The sequence below is a fragment of the Macaca nemestrina genome, chromosome 3 (genome assembly GCF_043159975.1).
Source record: "Macaca nemestrina isolate mMacNem1 chromosome 3, mMacNem.hap1, whole genome shotgun sequence".
Lineage (NCBI taxonomy): Eukaryota > Metazoa > Chordata > Mammalia > Primates > Cercopithecidae > Macaca > Macaca nemestrina.
Window position 1 is genome coordinate 166,802,585 of NC_092127.1, and position 23,706 is coordinate 166,826,290.

The 23,706-nt window shown below is 36.6% G+C and overlaps 1 protein-coding gene across 15 annotated transcripts in view; it reads right to left on the bottom strand.

The window, feature by feature from the left end:
• Positions 1-23,706, bottom strand: part of LOC105487786 (protocadherin 7) — a 427,259-nt gene that overhangs the window by 367,959 nt on the left and 35,594 nt on the right. Inside the window, exon 2 of one of the 15 annotated variants that reach the window (XM_011751419.3) lies at positions 1-23,706. This exon is cut by the window's right edge and continues 26,296 nt beyond it. The exons of the other annotated variants lie outside the window; for them this stretch is intronic. The gene's annotated coding sequence lies outside the window, so the exon portion shown is untranslated. 15 annotated transcript variants of the gene reach the window in all.

Genomic DNA, 23,706 nt, shown 5'->3' on the forward strand with positions numbered 1-23,706 from the left:
TTATTTTTTTTTTTTTTTTAAATGACAGAGTCTTGCTCTGTCACCCAGGCTGGAATGCAGTGGCACAATCTCAGCCAACTGCAACTTCTGCCTCCTGGATTCAAGCGTTTCTCCTGTCTGTCTCCTGAGTAGCTGGGATTACAGGCATGTGCCACCACGCCCAGCTACTTTTTGTTTTTTTAGTAAAGACGGGGATTTCGCCATGTTGGTCAGGCTGATCTCAAACTCCTGATCTCAGTTGATCCACCTGCCTCAACCTCCCAAAGTGCTAGGATTACAGGCATGAGCCGCCCCACCTGGCCAGAAAACAATGATTTAAAAAAAAACACCCTTTCTAAATCAGGGAAGGATGGAGATTACTACAAATAGACCATACCACTATGCACTATGTAAGTAAAACATTAGACCGGATCCCAGCTTTAGAGCTCTAATTACATTTGGCCAAGGTTAAGAGTTAATGCATTTCCATTCTGAAGGCTCACAATAAAAATGTAAAATGGCACAAACTTAAACTATCATCATTATCCTCTTCAGGCCATAATACTGGCCACCTTTGGAAACAAAAGCAGTATTGGCTGGTATTCATGTGCCAAGGCCGCCTGAGAGAAACAGAGGCTAGATGCTAATTAGAAGATGAAGTGAATAGCAAGTTTGGCTGTCCTTAAATGACACTTAAATTGCAATCATGTGCCTGAAAAATTGAGAGCTACTTGGGGAGCCTTGAACACCCACAGAGAAGAGTAGAAAAATACAAAGTATTTCCAGGTGATGGATAAACCCACTAAGTTTGATCTACAAACAAGCAAATTAAGTAAATGCCCAAGGAATTAATTGAGACTTGAATTTGTAAATGTGAGAAAGGACAAAATTAGAAATTCCAAATAGTTTCCTCTTTATGAAAAATATGTTAAAATTCTAAGAATTGGCACAGTGATTATATATGATCCCTTTGGTTGATAATAGATGAATTTCTAAGCTGAATATAATTCTCTTTTAATATGATTTGTGGTTTACCAGCTTCAAAAATCTGTGCTTTCTGATTATTAGAAAGTTCTAGAAATGTTTTCGGAAACACTTTTTGTAAACACTAAGACACTAATTTAAGGATTTATGTGAACATATTTAAATATTTATTTTGGTACACAGAAAGACGTTACATTACTATTTAATGTAGAAATACAATTTCAGAAATGAGGAGACCAGGGACTGGGCCCGGTGGCTCTTGCCTGTAATCCCAGCACTTTAGGAGGCGGAGGAGGGCAGATTGCCTGAGCGCAGGAGTTTGAGACCAGCCTAGGCAACATGGCAAAACCCCGTATCTACTAAAAACACAAAAAAACAGCCGGGTGTGGTGGTGAGCGCCTGAAATAATCTCAGCTACTCAGGAGGCTGAGGCAGGAGAATCGCTTCAATCCGAGAGGCAGAGGTTGCAGTGAGCAGGGATTGCAACACTGCACTCCATCCTGGACGACACAGAGGGAGACTTCGTCTCCATTAAAACAAACAAACAAAAAATGGAGTAAGGAGGCCATTTGGAATCATTCTTTACCAGATTATTTACTTTACTAGTGATAATGCTGAAACCCAGAGAGGTGACAGGACATGCTCAATATAACATTGCAGACCTTAGATTAAAAGCAAATGTATTCACTCTCAATTCAGTTCTTTATTTCCCCTTAAATTATGAGAATTATATCACAAAGACGTTGAAGATTTGGGGATGAGATTAAACAAAGATTAAGTGTCTCTAATTCCAGTACAACACAGTTGTGAAATGCAGGAAAGATAAGTTACATTGGTATCCCTTTAATTTATAGCAAATTTTGCATTAATAATGTCAGTTGGTTCATCAGAAAGAGTAAACAGTAATGCAAAAATCCCAGCAAAATGTGTTAAATACCAAAAAAAATTCTTTGTAGTAAAGTTTCTGTGTGATGTGAGATGAATTTGCAGAATCTCCTTTTATTTTTGAAGAGTTGGAAAACAATCATAAAATATAATAAAAGTTACTTTAAGTTTTGTCATAGTTTCATTTTAAATTTTGGGGGGATGGTTCCAATCAATATAACATATAATTTTAATATGCATATTGTATAAAAAGGACTGAAAATCTTTCACTTCAAAATAGATCATAAGTCTTAAAATGCTTAATTACAAGGCAATATGGTGTTTCTCAACAGAACAAAAAAAAAGATTACATGCTTCTCTTTTGCTCTTTTATCTTATAAGTGCAGTGTGATGTATTAGTTTAATTAAAGTCTACCAAATTATCATAAAGATTTTATGTGCTGCAAATAATTGGCTTTTTGTTCTCTGCTCACTTTTTGTTAATGGAAGCAGAATTTTTTTTTAGTGATACTTGGTATAAGATACCAGAACGCTACAGGGAAGAAAGGCAAATGAGGTGTCTAATGAAGTGACCTTTGGCATCTTGGACTGGAAATAAAATGAAGTCTGCACTAATGCAATGAAAAAGTCAATGTTTCCAAAGGGTTAAAAGGATAGATCATATTATGGCTCAAAGCCAAACTACACCAAGAATCCTTCCATATATAAAAATGACAATCCTATTAATATGAAAAGCTGATAGGCTCTAAAATTAAGTAAAATGTACAACCAGATAAGATTTTTTAAATGTATACTAGAACGAATCAATCGTTTTATGTGAAAGATTTAGGTTGTAATTCAGATAGAGTTATACTACCAGGTACCTCTTCAGTAATAGGCAAATATAGCACACAGGTGAACATAGAATTAATAAATGTAACATAGTAAATTAACGTTATTTCAGAAAGTAACAGTACTAACATAACCACTCTTACTAAAGGTGAGTGGGAACAAATTATAATTAAAATATACAAGCATTTACATGGCACTGCTATTTCTAACAGTAATATAATAAAAACTGAGAATAACCTTGGAACTTGAAATCAGCCCACTGATTATAGAATCTGAAAGTCAGAAACTACCAGTGACTCCCATAAAGTGTGATTCTAAAGCACTTTACATAATATTCATAGGACATAAATGATAATCAGCAGTGCTTCTTTTGTTAAAATTATGTGATCACCACTCATTTACTATTGCCTTGAAAGAAGCATAATGTATGTATTACAGGATTCCTGAAATGTTTGCGCTTTAAATTCATCCCCTGAATTACTTTTTAAAAAATTTCTGCTGTTATTCTTGGCATCAAAACATGTTAAGAATTTCAATTAGTGATACTAAGATTCTACTGAGAGTTTATAAGGTTTCAGGCTGACATGCCAGGTCTCTAGGAAGTAGATACTATCCAGTGACCATATTTTACAAAGAAGGAACTCAGTAACTAAGAAATTAACTTTCCCCAAATCACAGATCTAAAATGGCAGTATTGAAATTTTAAGCACAGGAAGTCTCATTCTAGTCTTTGTTCTCTTAAGTAGACTACACTCTACTGCCTCTCCAATTAGTGATTACATTGTTCTTAAAAGCAAGTTAGTTCACACTTGCTATATCTTTTCAAACGTACCTCAACAACACTTTTCGGGTAGAGAATATTACTGGGATTTTTAATATATCCATAAAAAATAGTATCTAGCTAACCTTAAGTTCTTAACTGAAACTCTCTCTCCTACTTACACACACACACCTCAAAATAATAATCATATTTCTGAAGAACAACCAATATGTGTACCTAATGATATACTCAAATGGTGTTAAGCCTATAGGTTTTCCTCATTTCTTAAAGGCACCACTTTGTTCTTGTGAAATCTTATGACCTCAAAAGCCAAACTAAAAATTAAGCCAAGAAAATGATAGTCTCCCCAACTCGTGATACATTTTTTTTCAAAGATAATTCTCTCATTGGTTGTCTCTGAAGAAACAGTCTCAGGAAGGAATGTTCCTCAGTGAGTGCACATGCATATTTTGAACAGATATACTGGATTTACTTCATTTGTTTCAAGCCAAAGAGTGAAAGGGAATCTTTGACAAAACTGTCATCTTTAAAACATGGTGATATTTCATTTTCCCTTTCTGCACTATTTAGATTGGTGGGAACTGAAATGCTTCCAGCAGCTCCTATGTCCAATTTTTCAAAGTTGTCACTTCCTAGCAAATCTGCTTAAGCAAAATACTTATGTTGTTAGAAAACAGAACAAACATACATTATAGAATACATTCCATTCTTCTTTGCAGGTCAGAGTCTTATTCAAGAATGGGAACTTGGAAGAACATGTGGAAATAAATTAGAAGATGACTATGATGGATTGGTTTAAGTCAATGAATGTGGTACACCTCTGATTAGTTTCCAAAGATACACTTGGACTTAGTTGAGTATTAGTTTTCCACTGAATAATCATATGATCAAAATGTTATTTTCAATGCATTCACCAAAGGTCATAAAATTTAAAAGAACAAATCCAGAGGAAAATGGGACAATGAAAGACGACCATGGTTACTCTTCCTTAGTTCATGTCTATAGCAGCTATTATAATGTACTTGTCAACATTTTATGTCTCAGAGGGAAATGAAAAATTGCCAAGCGTTACACTTGTAGACCTGTGGCCTTTCTGAAATGTGGACATCATAACTCATATCTTTTTTTTTTTTTTTTTTTTGCTATGGAGTTTCGCTCTGTTCCCCAGGCTGCAGTGCAGTGGTGCAATCTTGGCTTACTGCAGCCTCCGCCTCTCGGGTTCAAGCGATTCACCTGCCTCAGCCTCCCAAGTAGCTGGGATTACAAATACGCATCAACATGCCTGTCTAATTTTTGTGTTTTTAGTAGAGATGGGGTTTCACCATGTTGACCTCAAACTCCTCATCTAGTGATCCGCCCGCCTCAGCCTCTCAAAGTGTTGGGATTACAAGCGTAATTCACTGTGCCCATCTTATAACTCATATCTTATAATAGCTGAATGAGAGAAAGCACAACAGAAGCAAAATTCGAAATAATGATTGCAAGAATCAATTGTATGAAAGGAAACAAAACTTGTCATTCCTAAGCAACTTCCAAATGTAAGAATAAATACGTTTGAAAGGTTCAGTGATGCTGTCTTGAAATATTGCTCAATATCCTTAGCATAGAGTAACTTTCTGAATATATACACACACACACTCACATACATACTCCAAGTTGTATATATTTAGATATACAATATTTATCATAAGTGGAACTTATTCCCCTCTATGCATGATTACATAATGCTTGCTGAAATTAATCTTTTCAAACTTGTGCCCTGAAAATTACCTAAGACTTACAATTCCTTCCATTACTTTTAAAAGCTAGTCATGTCTCAGCAAAAGCCAAGACTGCTTATGGTGTACAATCTGAAACCCAATTCTCTCTCGGCACTTTAACAGTAGATCTGTCACCCTTTAACACCACAAAATCAATACCCTGGAATGTCATGGTTCTCTGATGGCCCACAAAGTCAAGGCATGATCAATTTCAACTGCCTTACTAGACAGAAATAGACTTAGACAAATAAAAGATTCCATTCAAGTTAAATTCAATAAAACAAAAGAATAAAGGAAGAAGGAGTCAAAATTGTTAGAATTCAGTCCAACAAATTAACACTTAAAGCTAAATCAATTTTTTAAGCCAACTAAACTGCACACCTAGTCATAAGGTATGTATTTTAACTTGTAAAAAGCATATGAATTACTCCAATCCATAGATTAAGAAATACTATCAATTAGGTATGTCTTCATTACATTTGGTAATAAACAACAGGAGAAGGATGGCGTCTGAGTTCTATACTATGTATGCCTAGAACGTAAGAGCAGAATTCTTATATTTCTTGTCATAAACTGTATATCATACATAGAACAGTCCCTGATGCAGAGTAAGCCCTTAATAAATATCTAATTACTCTATGAAAAGTACTGCATACTTTAAATACATCTGGCACATAAACTCTATGAGGGCAAAGGCTCACACTTTCTTGTTCACTGCAATGCCCCTGGCTTCTGTAGTGCCTAGCACATTAGCGGGCACTCAGTGAACATCTGCTGATTCGAATAAACAGAGGTTTCGGTGGCATTTAAATGATAGACTTCGAGAGTTTTTTTCTGTAATAAACACTTTATACACCAGCAGTTTTATTTTGCTCCAAAATTTTGACATACATAAACACAAAGACTTATTATTTAGTAACACTTTAAAAAGCCAGGCCTAAGAGTTAGGAGGCATGGAGTGTGGTTTTGGTTCACTAACTTGCTGTGTAACTTTGCCTCTCCATGTCTCTCCAGTTTCATCTATAAAATGCAAAGGAAGGGTACAGAGAAAGCAAGACGGTTCTCAAGTATCCTCTCGGGAATATGTAGGTATATACCCTCCTGGGTATGTATAGAGACAGGGATTCAGAAGAAATCAATGAAAGGGACTCTAGAGGTCAGAGAAAAGCAGGAAAGCAAAATCCTATTAAGAGAGTTAAAAGAAACTGAAATCACTCAATGGAGCAAAGAAAATGCTGTAAAAGCGTAAGTGAAGGAAAACTACATGGGAGAACTTAGAAGCATGTGGTACCAAGACCTCGGGTCCTACTTCCAGTCCCACTAAATGGAGTATGGGATGGCCCATTCCTTTGTCTCCCAATGTCATAGAAATTAAAAAGAAAAACATTCACACTCCCATCTAGCTTGCCCCTAGGGAAGCTGTGGGACATAATTCTGACCAATAAGATATACAGAAAAATCTTTGGGAAGGGAATCCCTCCTAGAATAGAAAGGAAATGGGATGAGGTGAAGTTTTCCCTCATCTTTCTCCCCACCTGAAATAGGGACTTAGTGGCTGGAGAGACAGCAACCCTCTGGGGAATACAGGAAAGAAAATCAAATGTTAAGGATGGTAGGCAGGAGAAAAGCGGAAGTTGCTGATGACTTCTAGAGTCTTGTATAAGGAAAACCTAAACCCCTCATTCCACTATGGTGAATCTGTTACTTGCAGCTGAGTGCATTCCTAAGCAATATGTTTCCAAAAAAGAAAAAAAAAAAACAGATAGAAGGATTAGCCAAAAAAAGAGAAGAAAAACTCAATGTATGATTATGAGGGATCCATGACGCTACTAACAGACACTAAATAGAGGGCTGCAGGTGTTTTCGTTTGATCAACTACCATGTTTCACACTTTTACATTGCTGATACCGTGCAGAAAGGAGACCACTTTCAAGTGTAAAATCTCTGAACCAGGAATCAGAAGACATGAGTTTCACTTCTGGCTCTTTCACTTAAAAACACACTCAACTTTTAACAAGAAATTCTTCAATATAAAATAGAAGATAGGCTGGGTGTGGTGGCTCATGACTCTAATCTCAACATATTGGGAGGCCAAGGTGGGTGGATTGCTTGAAGTCAGGAGTTTGAGAACAGGCTGGCCAACATAGTAAAACCTCATTTCTACAAACACTCAAAAATTAGCTGGGTGTGGTGGCACACACCTGTAGTCCCCGCTACTTGGGAGGTTGAGGCGTGAGAATCACTTGAACCTGGGAGGAAGAGGTTGCAGTGAGCCGAGATTGTGCTACTGCACTACAGCCTGGGCGACAGACTGAGACTTTGTCTCAAAAAAAAAAAAAAAAAAAAAAAGGAAGGATTACATAAATAAATAGAAAGCATAGCATTTATTTGATAAAGGAATTGTTAGAATTAACAAGATAATGCATGTAAAAACACTTTCTAAAAATTTACAGCACTTTACTAATAGCTGTGCATATGGGATGACGTAAGTAAAATACTGAGCACAATTTGGGTCACACAGTAAGTCCTTTTTTATCATTACCACTGTTATACAAACACATCTGTCCATAGCTCCTTGAGAAAATCCCTGCCTTGCTGGACACACAGTCCTTCAGAAGGCATATTCCTGCCTCAAGACTCTTCTCTTCTAGGCATGACAGATAGAATGAAGAGCCAACTCTTAACCCAGGCAGCGCCACAGTTTCTCTCCCTGACATTTGAAATAGCCACCCAAACACAGCGGCAGTTTTGTAGGTAAACAGGCATACAACAGGCAAATTCAGGCACTATGAAGTTGTTGGCCATGCTTTACCTCTAGAGAAGAAAAAGATAACAAAGAAAGAGAAAGAGAGGGAGGAAGAGAGGATACACATGATGGCCTTGAATTTCCAATCCATTTCTGAAGATTAGGTCCTATGTATTCCCAACTTTAGCATAAAATATCTTTTGCTGATTTCTCATATTGGAAACCAAAGAGTTTTAACTAAATACATTCATTTTAGTGTTGGCATTGAAACATGTTTCAAGCGGGTTATAAAAAAACTGAACCTATGAAAGTGTACAAGAAAAGGTGTCCCATAACCAAGTGCGGTGGATCATGCTTGTAATCCCGGCACTTTGGGAGTCTGAGGTGGGCAGATCACATGAGGTCAGGAGTTAGAGACCAGCCTGGTCAACATGGTGAAACCCCATCTCTACTAAAAATACAAAATTACCCAGCGTAGTGACAGGCATCTGTGATTGTAGCTACTCAGGAGGCTGAGGCACGAGAATCACTTGGACCCTGGAGGTGGAGGTTGCAATGAGCCAAGATCACACCAATGCCCTCCAGCCTGGGCGACAGAGCAAAACTCCATCTCAAAGAAAAAAAAAAAAAGAAAAGACTATCCACATTCCCTTCTGCTTCTATCATTTTACATTACCTCCATGATTTTATGATAAAATTTCATAAAGCATTCTATGAAATGAAAAGGCATTTACAATTAATAACAGAGGATAATTTCCTATTTATTTATGATGCACAGTGTCTGCAATTGTTAATGAAAATGTTAGATTAGTTAAAATCTTAAAGTTACAAAATATTTTGTGGAATGTTTAATCTGAGAGTCTTCTTGCAAAACAAAATAAGTGAAAATCACATTTATGTATAAAATTGTGTATAATTATTTTCTGTGAGCAGCAAAAAAAAAAACCCAGGAAGAGAATAGATTTTAGGTGCCAAGGAAATAGAACTGGCCAACTTCTAACCACCGTGCCCCCCCTCCTCCCCACACCAAAACGAGTGTCTGTTGAATGCTAAGATCCTCTGACTGCATTATGGTACCCAGATCCTAGAATCAAATTATGGCTTTTCTGAAGGTGGGCACAGCCAAATTGCTGAATGCTTTTGGATAGAGTCCCAGAATGCAAGGGCTTATGTTTACGGTCTTATTTTGTTTTGTTGACAATGAAGTACAACTTCTGAGTTTCCCTATGATCCTAATTTAACAACAGTCATTTGTCAGATCTAGAAGTGGTTCAAACATGGTCATTTTTATGTAGTTATGGTAAAATTATGAATTCGTTCAAAATAAGGAACACAAATTAAAAATAAGAAACGTGAAGGAATATTTCCATCTGGTGACAATAAATAGATCAAATAGCACTTATTTCCTGTTTAGAACACTCAGGTAACTTACTTTGTCAAGGAAATGTTAGCTCCCAATGGAAATAAGTTTTAGAATGTGACCTTCCCAGAACTAAGAAGACCTAATCTAGTGTTCACATTTTAAATTGTCACAGCTCAGATATAAACTGCCTGCTCACTCGTGGTGTTCTGTGGTGGGAAAAAAAATAGTTATAGAAAGTAAGCTTGCTTATATTTTGCAAAATTTCTTTCATAATAAATCATATAGTGTGTATGATTGTTTCTAAAAAGACAAAGGAAAGACAATCTTGTTTTCCCCTTCAAATTGTGGTTCTTGGGTAACTTCAGCTATAACAAATGGAACATGGTGAAAATTATTTGACCTTTTTGTTCAATTTTCCAGTTTTTTAATGGAGAAGTTGCATTTCATTCCTATGTACTTAATAGGAATTTTGGCAGGCTTCCAGTTTATAATCATCTGGAAGCACATATTATAACTTTAATTATAACTTCCAAGCTAAAAGAGTAGTTAGTATGATGTAGGCATTCAATTACTGTTTACCGCAGTGAATGAATCTATAAGGCAGAAATGTACAAGCTATCATCCAGCGAGCACTCGATTCCCACCTGAGTTTCATATTTCTCTTTCCATTTACTTCACCCCAAACAGTTTCCATAACAAACACATTGGGTAATAGGGCCAAGACACTCAAGCTATTTCTTATTGTTTAGAAGCAGGAAGTCATAAACCATTTCAAACCACATTCCCATAACTAAGGAAATCTGCCAAAATACATTAAAGCAAGATTTTTATTCCTTGAAGGAAAAGAAAACCTGATGGACTATTTCAAGTGAGGACAACTGAAACTTGGTACATTAGTAGCACCGGGGGAATCTGCTATTAGAACAGATATTACTTGTTTGAAAACAGAGCATGAAATGATGTTAATCTGCAAGTGGAGGAAGCTGTTCATGGCCCTCTAATCAGAGCATGGTGTACTTGAGTCATCCACCCTTTCATTTTTCAATCCAGGATACCCACCGAGCCTATTCCAGTGGCCATCATGAGTACACCACTCTTAATAAATTCAATGGGTGTTTTGCAAGTACAAAGCCTATGGGATTAGCCACTTTAGGCTAAATTTTAGCTGCATAATCAAGAATATAGCTGAAAACGCCAATTAATGGTTCAAAGCACAAAGGATCAAGCTTTAGCTATAGAAAAATCATTTACGGACTAAAGATATCACCTCTGTAATCTATCCCTGTCATTGCGGGATAGCACACCAGGTATATTAACAACAAAGCCATCCGAAAAAATTCCTTCTATAAAGTAAAAACTGATGAACAGCATAAACTCTTAGCTTAAGAGAATTATGTAAGATAAACATAAGGTGAAAAAAGTCCTTATATACTGAAGTAATCTCATTTTCTGTTATTTACACCATAAAACAAACAAAACTCACAGCAGAGTGGATCTTAATGCATTAAGATCCTCAAAGTAGTATAAACAACATATAAGCGAATGCTAACATGCATGATAGAGTGTATCTTAAAACAGAAACATCTCGAATTTAAGAATTAAGTATTAACAACAAGCACAATTAAAAGGAAGATATATGCAAGGAGAAATTTCATCTTGAGTCTTGACTTGGGAAGACAAGTCTTAAAGCCAAATTGAGGCTTATCAGATAAATATATGCATGCCAGGCAAGCAGTGAAAAAAGCTAGGAAAGAATACCAACACAGATGGGAACGAGATAGCTGACTTGCAGGAAACCATGCGGAGTGACAGCTCTGCAGTGTCTCCACACCTGATCTGGCAGCAGGGCCTAAAGGGGCTGCGGTGCAGCCAAGTCAGCAGGAGCTGGAGGCAGATGTGGCTCTATACTAGCTGCGTGCAGGAAGTCCTGGTGCCTACAATCCTGCAGCTCTGCAAGTGGTTTCTCAAAATCACAAAAACTCACTACTCAACTCATCTATACTTAACTAGATCTAAACTCCACTTCTATGTTGGAGAAACTTATCAGAAAGGAAATGTCTGCCAATAATTGTGATGAAAACATTTATTTGACCCTGATCCCTGTTCCTCACTAGATTCCGTTATTTTAAATACTGTATGGAAGTGGAAACACAATCATTGCTAATCTATATTAGATTGATTCAGCTGTAAAAAATTTACAATTTTAAAGCCACCTGAAACTATCATTTCCTAGACTTGATTTCATCCTCAATAACTCCATGTAAGAAATTTAGCTTAAAATTATGCTTTATTTCACTTTGTTTTCACTACAAATAGCGTCATCTGTTGCTACTTACTTTTTGTGTAGCTTAACACAATTCTAAGAAAGGTTTCCAGCTGATTTTAAAGATACATAGGAAATAACAAGATAGAAATTTTAAAACCGAGTCATGGACAAGACAGAAAATATACATGTACACCGGCATCTGACTAAATAAGTTCACGGGTGATATAAACAGGAAGATATTGTTTTAGAAGTAATTTTCTCTTACTTGAAAATCTCCTGCTCTAAAACTTTCACTAAGTTACAATATCTATGAAGTCCAATTTCCTGCCTTAGCAGGACTGAATTACAGGGGGTTAATCTCAGATTCAGGCCAACCGAGGTCTTCCTGTTCATATCTCCTTTGCAAATGGAGCTTACTAGGGAAGCTGAAAAGGAACCAAATGCTTCACAGCTGAGGCTATCCACTGGACCTTTTTTCTACTGGTGACATAATTTCAGCTGCTCTTAAAACTTCTGACATTTCCAGTAATAAGCAAGTGAAAGCATACTACTTGGAAGATGTATGCACACTACTTGGAATAGCCAATAAGCTTAGTAAATGTATATTTGATTGTTGAATTAAACAATAAATTAAGAGATCAAACAGGATACAGCTGCTAGATCTTTAAAGGCTCACCAATTGATTGATGCATGGCATTAAATTTATTGTAATGGCAGCTATACATTTACATAGAGTGAGAACATTTTATCTAAAAAAAGTAAATTTTAAAAATTAATCTGTTGAATTTTTCTGATTCTGAATATCACATTTTTAAGGTAAAATGACTATTAAAATTATTAAACAATGTTTTCAGACAAAGGAGACATAAATATCATGTTCAACTGATAAAGCTGTAATAATGAAGGATAGGAGGTAAGTTACACAAATTGCAAATTGCAATCTTGCCAGCTCCTTTAATGGTTTTAATGGAACAGGGCTTGAATTTTCCTTTCTATTGATGTTTGTTTCAGAAGATAAGCAGTACAAAGATTTTTTTATTCGGAAAAGTTTAGTTCTCTCGAATTTCTAATTCAGTGTTCTAAATTTCAAGGTAGGCACCACATTCTGCCTTACTAGTAAGATCTGATTTTGCTATTTTACTTAATTTCTAAAACGCTTTTCCACTCAGTACCTCTGGGAGACTAAGAGTTTCCTGACTATTGGCAGAGCTACTAAAGATTCCTAGCCCAAATGAAAGGAAGATTTTCATCAGAGTCTGGGTTTTTATGAACAAAACTTCACAGCTCTTGTTACCATCTCTGTCCTGTCTTAAAAATGTACCTTGAACTTCTGCTAGCAAAACTCAGATTGGTTGAAATATCCAACAGACATACCCTGGACTGTGAAGTTGCCCCTTCACTAATTTCTCAGAGGCAAGTTTACCACTTGATGAATCATTAGCATCACTTCCTGTGGCACTGAAGTTTTCCCTAGGGGTTCCTACTAACTAAGGACTAATCACCCGTGTTCTTATTTAGCTTTGAGTTCCGATTAGATCATAGATTAAAGTGGATGACTGCAGACTGCTAATTCTTACCTGACAACATACTGAACAAAGACTCCATATTCAGGAAATACATTTCATATTTCCTTTTAACAAAATCCATACCCTGCTATTGAATCATTAAATGTGCAACCATGCTGAGTGTAGCTATTCAGAGAAAAGATACTAAGACTTCGGTGGCCACAGGTTATTACTATGGGAATTTGTAATGGCTTTTACAGCTCACTAGTGATTTAAGAACTTGATGTGACATTAGGAAAAAAAAAAGTATCAGATGTAGGTTTATACCAACGGGTCAAACTCATTCAACAAATACTTGAGATGAGTACTAATTTTGGTATTACATATATCTCTTTCACAACTGTAAGCCCATCTTTTAAAACTTTTTTGATGGATAGTACATTTTATGTATCTGCTTGCAACTTGAAAAAAATACAGTGATTCATTTCAAAATACTGCAATTTGAAGAGACTGTGATAAAAATGACAATAACTCTAATAAAGAAATCAGGTATAACATTTAAGAAAATCCATTTTTGGTAATTTTCTATCAAAATAATGTCTAAAGTATAAAAAATACTTTGTTCCTGTTTTTTAAAAATATAAATGAAATATAAATGGGACATTGTCTTACTGACATATATATATATGTGTGTGTGTGTGTGTATATATGTTTGAGATTTAATACAGTACTTCTACAAATAACACATTATTGTATGATGCCTGTAAATGCATCGGTATCTCAGTTGAATGGATTTAAAAATCTGTGTTTCTTTCTACCCTCAATGCAGTTATCTTAAGATTAAATTCCAGATTATGTATCATTGTCATTTAGCACACCACAAGTCTTGTTAGATCAAATCACTTTTCAAGTGAATTCTTATAAAAGAAAAAATAATAGTAATAGAAATTTGAATTTTGGTTGTATATTTTATTTAAAAAAATTATTTAGATGGATTCTTCCTGTGTTGCCCAGTTTGGTCTCAAACTCCTGGACTCAAAGGATCCCTCTGCCTCAACCTCCCAAATAGATGGATTTCTGGCATGTACCACCCTGCTTGGATGGGATGCATATCTTAAAACTGTATACATTCTCTTAAATTTAGAATCGTCATAATACTAGATGTCATTTATAACACAGTGACATTTTGCAATCAGAGGGAGCTTTTCATCAGAATCAGTTTCTTTCCCCACACACACACACATATAAAGGAAGAGATCTGTCCGGCACAGTGTCCCCAGCCACTTTTCCTGTGACGTCTTCTCTAAGCCCACTAGTGTCTCTTACCAGGCGTCATTTGGTTCCCTTCTCTGTCTTAAGGGAATTTGGCTCTTCCCTGCTCCCTCTCAATTATAAATATGCAGGTTAGATAATTGACCCACCCTTTGATTGATGCATTGCCTAAATAGAACCGACTGCCTTCTAGTAAACCTCTAATGACAGGTGGGGGAGGAAGTACCAATTAATCAACCTGAATATCCGAAGTCATTATTGCCTCAAATCCTTTGGTGCCTTCTTCAATTCTCTCAACTATTAAAACAGCTCTCCCTTCTTCCCACCTGCACAGCTCACACTCTTATCAGAGAACACAGTAAATACAGAGGCACATGTGCATACTTAAAACGTGCATTTCTTTTTACATCATAGGATTTACAATTATACACTCAAATGTAAACAGTTGAAAAGCCTAGAAAATTCCATTTTGAAAATAAATCTTAAAAAGAACTTATTCCCTTGGCCCACATGTATCTGTCTAGTCCGATGTCTCTGCTAAAAGAAGTACAGTTAGAACCCCATGAAAGTGCAAAATCAGTCAGCGCAGACCTTTGCACAGGAGGTTCTAATACTACTAAATGTACCAGAGCCTAAACAAATAAACAACAACACTAAAATACTAAAACACGCATTCCAGAATGTTAAAGAAAAATCCTTGTGAGGACAACTTATAGCCTCTATTCCAGGCGGCAAGGCCGTGAACATTATGCATAAAGCCACCAGATGCCATTGATGGCTTTTTTGCCCTTGGATTTTAGGTGGCAAAGTGGAATTTGAGGGCTTTTTCAAGCTAATTATCTTATATCATAACTTAATCTTTCTAGGTAGTTTTCAGGAACAATGTGCAGGAAATGAGATACCCTAACTCATAAGTGCTACTTTCCTTTCCTTCTTACTTGGACACAGGTACCTGAAACCATGAAAAGTGTCTAAAGTCCTATCTCCGTTTCCCTTAAGTAACCTCGTTAATTGCAAAGGACATTTCCCAAGAAGCTCATATATGCAAGAATACAGATTTTTTTTAAAAAGGCCAGGCTGGGCACAGTGGCTCACGTCTGTAATCCCAGCACTTTGGGAGGCCCAGGTGGGCAGATCATGAGGTCAGGAGATAGAGACCATCCTGACCAATGTGGTGAAGCTCCATCTCCACTAAAAATACAAAAATTATTTGGGTGTGGTGGCGTGAGCCTGTAGTCCAAGCTACTCAGGAGGCTGAGACAGAGGAATAACTTGAACCAGGGAGTTGGAGGTTACAGTGAGCTGAGATCGCACCACTGCACTCCAGCCTGGTGACAGACCAAGGTTCCATCAAAAAAAAAACCAAAAAAAAAAAAACAAAAAAACAAACAAAAAAAAACACCAAACATTTAATCAGGTCAATTGTGTGCATTAGGTAGAATTAGACTTAGGTCTTCATCTCATATACCAGTAAAGTTCTAGTGAAACCTAAGACTGGTATTTCAAAGTTAACACAGTGCATTTACAAACTTCATTTCTTTCAATATCATATAAAGATTTAGCAGTAACATTTATTTTCACATCTTTGGATAATCTGCAGTCAAGAATTGACTAGGCACTGTTGCATAAATAAATATCTTGGGATAAATGATAAATGATAAACAATTTATAAAACTATATCCCTGAACCACTACTTAAAGTTAGATACAGGAATGGCTCGTTGATACTCATGGAAATTAAAACTACATGGTAAAGTGCCCATTAAACGTACATTTAACCATTTGTGTGGTTAAATGCATTGCACCTTGATCTGAATTCTTGCAGAATACATGAAGACTCATGATCATTACAAATACTATATGTGCTGGGTCAGCACCATCTGATGCCCATGAAGTATGTGTAACTTTATGAATCCAGATAAGGATTCCCTCCTGGACACATATTTTCCTTACATTTGGGTATCACTTACTACTGATATCGAAATATGTATGTGTTACTAATGCCTGAAGGATTAGGATCTTTCAAATCCTAATTGGCTGCTTTAACAAAGTTAAGAGTAGGAAAGTAAGTATAGTTGGTATAATCATAGATTAAATGAAAAGAAACAAGCTCCGAGTGAGGATTTAGACATGAGTGAATTATGTGAGATTTCCTACATACATTTGCTAGCACCTCTTTTAGTTGCTCAGTGCTCTTTTTAGCTTGTTTCTCAGTTTCATTTTCATTCCAAATAGTAAAGGTTACACAGTGAATTAATGTTTAAAATGTGTAAATATATCAAAATGCAAGTAAGTATTTATAGTAAAGTAAGAAGAAACGGAAGACGGTAACAAACGACTAGGATGTGAACAGTGTAATCTTCCTTTTTCACTTTCCATAAGGTAGCTTAAGATATTGAGACCCTATTTCATCATTAATGAAAAGGGATTTGGGAAATACTGAGATCAAAAACAAAACGGATCCTGAAATCCCAGGCTAACAGAGCACTCTGGGATTATATTTCCTACTTCTGACTAGACAGCTATACCCATGAGGTAACAGCTGAACCTAGTGAAACACTGATTTACTGACTTGTAATGAATGAACCTCAATGTTGAGATGTTTCTAAGCCTCCGTGTTTATCTTATATATGGGTAGATGATTTTATATGGCCAACATAAGAGAGCTGTTGATATTCAAAATAATTTCCCCCGAATTACTTAGATAGAGATCACTGTGGTGAATCATCTATGAAAAATTGTAACTCTAGTTAGACTTTATAGCAATATGTCTCCAAGAAATCTTACTCATTGACTAATCAGCATACACTCAGAATTAGAAAATAAAGATTTTAAGATAATACAGCCATTTTAGGCTAAATATATTTATTTATGTTCTTATTTTTTTGAGACAGAGCTTCACTCTTGTCCCCCAAGCTGGAGTGCAATGCGCAATGGTGGCTCACTGCAACCTCTGCCTCCCAGTTCAAGTGATTCTCCTGCCTCAGTTTCCCGAGTAGCTGGGATTACAGGCATGCGCCACCACGCCTGACTAATTTTGTATTTTTAGTAGAGACAGGGTTTCACCATGTTGACCAGGCTGGTCTTGAACTCCTGACCTTCGATGATCCGCCCGCCTAGGCCTCCCAAAGGCTGGTATTGCAGGCATGAGCCACCATGCCCGGCCTAGGCTAAATATATTTATATTTAAATTGCTTTTTGTCATTTACTTCTACCCATGTCATTGGAGTGAGAAAACAAGTTTGGGACGTTCTGATTGTATGTTCATTCTAATGACAGATAAATAAGCATCCAGTAAACTTATAATTATTGGGAGAAATAGCATTTTTGTTTGATTTTTGTGTTTGCTTTAATTCCACATTTTACAACTGGCTTTAGAGTTATAAAGCACTTGCTGCCTTACTCTGAAGATTTAATGCAATCCAGTCCAAGACAGTAATAATAGAAGACTAATGCTTTCCATTTAAACTAATATTTTCTTTGGTCTTTGAAAATCCTCAAGGGGTAAACTATTTTAATTTAATAGCTTCAATTGATCTTCAAATATTCAGCAATATTAAAAGCAAAGGGAATCCTTTTTTTTTAATCAGCCAAGTTAGAACTAAAATAAATGAAGATGTTCATATCATGAGTTCAGGAAGCAAGGGAAAAGAAGAGTAAATAACTTCTGACAAATAACCTTCTTTGAACAAATGATAATATGTTAAGAGTCTTACCCTTGAAAAACTGAAGCTCTTATAGTTTTATTGCATATTGGATCAGTTTAGTTATTTATCTAAGCATTCATATATTTAAAACAATGAATAATCATCGGTAAATGATATTTTTATATTATTTGTTATAATGTTCCCTATTGCCTCAGGGGAAAAAATGTGAATTTTAAGAAATACAAAATTTCCAAGAAAAAAACTATTGTGTAAAGTTTCAGTATTTTAATAATACATAGCTTTTATAGCCGATTCTCTCAAGCATTCCATTCCAAGGTGCTTATTTCAATTCTAGGAAGTCAAGTGGCATACAGGATTAATGTATAAATGCAGTCACATTATCTCTGAATTCTATTTTATTATATATTTATATAAAACATGGCCTTGATCATGTATAAGACTTTAACACTGGAAAAAAGCATGAATTTCACTCAATTGTACAAGAATCAAACATAGTGTTGAAGAGGGTACTCAAGGGTGGTTGACAGGTATGCTCTGAGGTCACATCAAACTAATTCTCTCTCACTTCTCTGTGAGTTTGGGCAAATCAACATCTAAAGCAAGAATATTTTTCTCTATCAAATAGATAAAATAGCATATCTAATTCACATTGCTGTTGTAAGAATTTTATATTATGCATTTTAAGAACTTAGCACATGACAACATAAAATAAAGCATATTCTTATTTAGACAGTCAAGTAATTGAATTTGGACCTTTCCACATTGCAGGTTTATTTACTGGATTTGAATGTAATTATCCCAAGTTGTGCTGTCTCATACAGCAGTCCCTAGCTCTATATGATTGTTGAGTACTTACAATGAGGCTAGTATGAATTGATATGAGGTACCGTAATTACAAAATATATACCAAACTTTGAAGATTAAATTTTTAAAAGGACATAAGTTATGTCATTAATAATTTTATATTGATTACATATTGAATGATAGTATATTGGATATATGAGGTTAAATGAAATGTATAATTAAAATTAATTTCAACTTTCTAAAATAATTATAAATGTGGCAACTAGAAAATTTAAAAATTACGTGTCTGGCTCGCATTATATTTTTATTGGACACTGCTACTCTAGACTATTTTCATAAGAAGAACTCAGTGTACTTTGTAAAAGTGAAGGCTCCCGGCCCATGACTGAGATAAGCAGAGGAGAGCTGCACTTCCTAAAAGCTCCCTTAGTGAATCTTTTGCAGGTAAGAATTTAAAAACTATTTCCCTAAGGCTCCATACATTAGGTACTGCCAAGAACCCATCCTCATCTGGATGTTCCATGTAAAAGTCCTGAGAGATTTGGCTATTCCTACTTAGTGCCTAATGAGAATAGAGTATGATACAAGTAAGGGATGCCTATTAAACAGAGAGCAGGTCCTTTAGGCAAGCACTCAACCAAATGGTGAACATCAAGGTTAAGGAGAATTTACGGACGTCTCATTTTTCAAGTTGAACTGAAGCTTGTGGGTCTTAATGCAGGGTGTAAACAAATTCCAAAGAGACTGATTGGGAAGAAGCCACCTTACTCTGTAAGACTCTTTCTGACTCACTCTTGGAGATGTGTCTGTGTAAGGCACGCAGCTGAGCTGTCAAAGGAGGGGAGAAAAGTCAAAACACAAGGATTTCTCACTGTGTAGCCATGCTCAGACGCGCTTGGTTGGGAGACTTTATCAGTGTCTTGGCGCCCTTTAGGAAATGACATGGCATAATGAAGCATTTTATTTCCTTGAGTAGTGGTTTGTAGCTCTCCTTGAAGAGGTCCTTCGCTTCCCTAGTTAGCTGTATTCCTAGGTATTTTATTCTCTTTGTGGCAATTGTGAATGGGAGTTCACTCATGATTTGGGTTTCTGCTTGCCTGTTGTTAGTGTATAGGAGTGCACATGATTTCTGCACATTGATTTTGTATCTTGAGACTTTGCTAAAGTTGCTTATCAGCTTAAGAAACTTTGGAGCTGAAATCATGGGGTTTTCTAGATATAGGATCATGTCATCAGCAAACAAAGAGAATTTGGCTTCATCTTTTCCTATTTGAATACCTTTATTCTTTCTCTTGCCTAAGTGCTGTGTGCCAGAAGAGTGACCTCTCCAAGAGCCAGGGATAGTGGGCGGGAAGTGGACCTTGATAAGTGCTTTGAGCAGTGCAAGATGGCCTTCCCCTGCTCCTCTCTACTTCTTCCTCCTTATTGTTCCATTCCTTCAGCAAGAGCCGTGACAAGGCATTGTAGGAGAAATTTTTGGGATAGAAGGCTGAGAAACATGTAGAAGCACTGGGGAATACTAACCTTGAGAAACAGAGAAACAAGGGCACTTGAAGCTTAACTACCATAGTTCTTAAGTTTTATTTTTTTGCTTGTCAGTAGCTTTCATATGTGTTTATGTATCATGCCTGCCTATTTCCAATGTAGAGAGGAGGTGCCACTATTTTGAAGGGAGGGTTTCATGAAAATATTGTCCTGGGTTTCATTATGAAGGAATTGGGGAGTGGAGACCAAACCAAGAGAAATATCACCCTAGGCTTTTCAGCCACATGGGTTATGATCAAAAAGTAATATGTAAGATATATCTAATCTTACAAAACAGTTTTGTGTATTACAAATACAATGGTGGCACTTTCTTAAATAATCTAGCACTTATCCACTGTTAATTCACTTAATAAATATTTTGTTTATATGAATCTTTCATTTAATGATTTTGTTATATATGTATGTGTATATATACATTATATTTTATACATTTCAATATATTTGTTTATAATTTGGTGAAATTGTGGCTAAGATGAAGAAAAATTCTAAATAGATTTTTTTCTTTTCATGCAAAGATAAACCCCTGACATCCAATAACTTAATATTCAACTTCTATCTTTTCACTCTTCCTAGAAAATATGAACTTTATCTTTCTCTCAAGAGCACAGATCGGAATACAGTTGACTGCTTAATTGGGTTTCTTTGTCTTTCAAAGATCCTTTACTCCCAGAATTTCCTGAAAGCTGATTCACCGAATTCTAAGAAACTCAACCTCCTCTGTTTCACCAGAAAAGTGTAGAGCTCAAAGTAACCATGAAATTGCAACAAGAAATTAGGACAGAGGATAAACAGAATGATTTCTGTTCTTATCCATAAAGAAGAATGCTGACATCTTTGACATGATCACTTAAAAAGCTTCCCCAAAAAGGCCAGGTGCAGTGGCTTACATCTGTAATCCAGCACTTTGGGAGGCAGGGCAGGCAGATCACCTGAGGTCAGGAGTTCAAGACCAGCCTGCCCAACATGGTGAAACCCCATCTCTACTAAAAGGACAAAAATTAGCTAGCCATTGTGGCAGGCACCTGTAATCCCAGCTACTCAGGAGGCTGAGGCAGAAGAATCACTTGAACCCTGGAGGCAGAGATTGCAGTGAGCTGAGATCCTGCCACTGCACTCCAGCCTGGGTGACAGAGTGAGACTCTGTCTCAAAAGAAAAAAAAAAAAACTTCTTCAAATAAATAAAACAAATAAAAACCAGTAAGCCACACATCAACAAAAAATTATCTATCTGAATGTGCAAGAGTTTCTAAGAAATACATCTACTCAATTAGAATAACTGCATCAATAATTTATTATATGAAATACTCTCTTCCTTCCAAATTAAGCAGTATATAAAAAAGCAATGAGCAATCCTCAGCTATGTAGTTAACTTAGTGCCATACCTGCATTCCCAGCCATGCTTTTCTCCCTTCCTGTCCACTGATGCAGGCAGGGTCATTTGTCCTGTCTGCCCTTCAGTGCTCACACAGCTGTCATGCTATTGCAGATGGAGATGTGGTTTTTATCTTTGTGAATATTGGCTGTCCTCAAATATATATGTATGGCAAAAATGAACCACAATATCAAGAGCCTTCAATGCTCTTTTCAAAGCTATTGTTCCAAACTTACAGGCAGTAACTGCTCATATTAGAACTGTAAGATAAATGTTTTAAATTCTATGAAATATTCCACTTGTCTGCTAGTCTTCCAGTGGCTTCTCATGACACTCAGGGTAAAACCCCTACACAACATAACCTCTTCTTCTCTGAACTTACTTACTAACACTTCCCTTCTAATACCCGCCTACTCCCAACTCCTCTCCCACCATGCTGGTCTCTAGGACCAGGCCTCAAGTATCCCATACAGGTTTCTACCTGGATCCTCCTGTTCTCTCTGTCTGGTGAGATTCTCAATATTCACATGGTTTCCTCCCTCCTACAGTTTAGGTCTTTCTCAAATATCACCTTCTTATCAAGGCCTTTCTTGATAGCTAATTGCAGCCCTCACAGTCCCCAGAACTCCCTACACTGTCTCTACATTTTTTTCATAACATTTGCCACCATCTAAGTGTACACTTTGCTTATCAATGTCTTATTAATGATTTACATTCCCCTGCTAGAATATAAGCTCCCCGTGATAGCAGTGATTTTTAGCAAGGCTGTTCTTTCCCCATCCTAACACCTTGAGCACTGCCTGGCACAGAGCATGTACATATGCTTTATATGAATGTTTGTTGCTTACAGTCACTAATCTGATCACTCCAATCATTCTACAAGCTTTTATTGAGAGCCTACTATGTATGCAACATTGAGTATTCAATGATAAATTAGACAGTCCTTTCTCTTGAAAAGGTCACATCATTGCGGGAATAGGCATATAAAAATTTAATTGGAATGCAAAGTGATTAGTGTATGTTGAAAGAAGACTAAAGGAAGGAGAACAACTCATTTGGTGTGGGAGGCAGGGAAAGCATTGCATAGGAAGTGACATTTGAGCTGAGTCATGAAATATGAGTGAGTTTCTGAGAAATGGAGAAGGGTCAAAGGATGTTTCATACAGGCAAAAAGGAATGTACGAAGGCACAGAGCTGATACAGGGGAAATCCTGTTGGGCAAATAGTAAATAGGCTAGGTATGGCTAGCATACCTGAGCAGGTCTAGGCAGAGTGCCTGGGGGGAAAGTCAGAAAATGCAGATTGATAATCACTTGCCAAGGGCCTTTCTGTCCTGCTCATGGTGTTCGCTTTATCCTGTTCGTGCTACTGAAGGCTTTTACACACGAGAGCAACCTGGGCAATCCAGAAAGCAAGATCTATTTTTTTGGAATAACTCTTAGGGCATCATGAAAGGTAGATAATTTGAGGATGAAGGCCAGAAAAAGGAGCAGAGGGGATGTGCAGCTACAGGGAGATAGTGAGTTCGACTTTGCACACATTACACTTTGAGTCTTGTGCACAAATACAGAAACCAACTGTCATTTAAAAATAGAAGCTCTTTTGATAGGTGGTGACTGCTATAATAAGGAGTGTAACTCAATGGAAGCTTTGGGAATGTGACATTGAAAGGATGAAAAAGATGTAGAACTGTTTGGAGGTAGAAGTACCCCCTGGATATAGTGACAGCTGTTACTGTAAGCTCAGGGAGCAGAGCTTCCTACAAACAGTGGCCCGGTAAGGCTAAAAGATCCAAGCCTCGCAGTCAGAGGAGACTTCGCAAGAACAGTTGGAGAAGGAGGTTAAGGCATAAGCCAGACAGCAGGGAGCTCACAGCCAAAAGGGAGATGAAGAAATGAATACATAAAATGAAAGACTCCATTTTATGGTGGGAGAGCTGTGGAGAA